The sequence below is a fragment of the Arachis duranensis genome, chromosome 10 (assembly GCF_000817695.3).
Source record: "Arachis duranensis cultivar V14167 chromosome 10, aradu.V14167.gnm2.J7QH, whole genome shotgun sequence".
Lineage (NCBI taxonomy): Eukaryota > Viridiplantae > Streptophyta > Magnoliopsida > Fabales > Fabaceae > Arachis > Arachis duranensis.
In genome coordinates, this window is record NC_029781.3 from 23,327,017 (window position 1) to 23,329,232 (window position 2,216).

Sequence of the window (2,216 nt, forward strand, 5' to 3'; positions counted from 1 at the left end):
GCTTATCTGAAATTCCCACCAATGAATTGCATAAGTATCTCTATCTCTATCTGTATGTTTTATTCATCATTCATAACCATTTGAGTTTGCCTGACTAAGATTTACAAGGTGACCGTAGCTTGCTTCATACCAACAATCTCTGTGGGATCGACCCTTACTCGCGTAAGGTTTATTACTTGGACGACCCAGTACACTTGCTGGTTAGTTGTGCGAAGTTGTGATAAAGAGTCGAGATTACAATTGTGCGTACCATGTTGATGGCGCCATTAATGATTATAATTTCGTGCACCAAGTTTTTGGCGTCGTTGCCGGGGATTGTTGAGTTTGGACAACTGACGGTTCATCATGTTGCTTAGATTAGGTATTTTTTTCAGAGTTCTTAAGAATGAATTCTAGTGTTTCAAGGTGATGTTGTTATCATCACCAAAGCTGATTGATTTTCATCAATTTAGCTCTTGAATGCAATGTCCTGTAAGAATGAATTCTAGAGTTTCATGTAACATGTTGAAGCCTGGTTGGCTATAAAGCCATGTCTAATTCCTTTAGACTGAAGCTTTAGACTAACATTGCATGATTCCTGGAATTCTCATTAAGAATTTTGATATCTTTATGTTCTTTTCCACTTAATTTTTGAAAAAAACAAAAAAAATTACAAAATCATAAAAACCAAAAATATTGCATGTCTCTTGTTGAGTCTAGTGTCTCATTTTAAGTTTGGTGTCAATTGCATGTTTCTATTTTTCTTGCATTCATGCATGTGTCTTCATTAATCTTCAAGTTGTTCTTGATGATTTCCTTGTTCTGATATTTAAATTCTCTTGTCTTGAGTGTTTTGTTGTTTTTTATATGCATTCTCAACTTGTTAGTGTCAGTATTATACAAACTTCTAAGTTTGGTGTCTTGCATGCATTGTTTATTTGATCTTAGTTGCATTTTGATTATTCCTCATTATTAAAAATCCAAAAATTTTTAATTTGTGTCTTTTCAAGTAATAATACAGAGAATTGAAGATTCAGAACATTCAACAGAGGAATTACACAGAAAAAAACTGCGCGTTCAAAACGCCCAGTGAGGAAGGAAAACTGGCGTTTAAACGCCAGCCAGGGTGCCTGGCTGGGCGTTAAACGCCCAAAAGGGTAGAGCTTTGGGCGTTAAACGCCAGAATGGATACCATTCTGGGCGTTTAACGCCAGGATGGCACAAGAGGGAAGATTTTGTTTTTAATGCAGATTTTTTTCAAGTTTTCAAAATTTTTCAAAATCAAATCTTTTTCAAATCATATCTTTTCAATCATATATTTTCAAAATCAATTTCTTTCCATTTTTCAAAAATACTTGCTAACAATTAATGATTTGATTCAACAATTCAAGTATGTTGCCTTTTCTGTTGAGAAAGGTTTAATGTTTGAATCATATATTTTCTTGTTAGCCAAGTCATTAATTTTTAAAATCAAATCTTTTTAAATTGTTTTTCAAATCATATTTTCTCAATCACATCTTTTTAAAACCATAACTTTTCAATCATATCTTCCTAATCACATCTTTTTCAAAATAGTTTTCAATTATATCTTTTTTTTCTAATTTCAAAATCTTTTTCAAAAATCACTTGATTTCTTTTCCACCCTTGGTTTTCGAAAATCAATTAGTATTTTTCAAAATGTTTTTCATTTATTTTCAAAAATTTCTTCCCCTCTTTTCACATCCTTCTATTTATGGACTAACACCCATCCTCAATGTATAATTCGAAATCCATCTTTCATTGATAAGTTCGAATTTTCTACCTCTTCCTTCCATTTTTCTTTTCCTCTGACACCTTAAGGAATCTCTATACTGTGACATAGAGGATTCCACATTTTCTTGTTTTCTTCTCTTTCATATGAGCAGGAGCAAGGACAAAAGCATTCTTGTTGAGGCTAACCCTGAACCTGAAAGGACCTTGAAGCGAAAGCTAAGAGAAGCTAAGGTACAACTCTCTGTAGAGGACCTAACAGAAATCTTCAAAGAAGAAGAACCCATGGCAGCCGAAAACAACAACAATGCCAACAATGCAAGGAAGGTGCTGGGTGACTTTACTGCACCTACTCCCGACTTCTATGGGAGAAGCATCTCTATCCCTGCCATTGGAGCAAACAACTTTGAGCTTAAGCCTCAACTAGTTTCTCTAATGCAATAGAATTTCTAGTTCCATGGACTTCCATTGGAAGATCCTCATCAGTT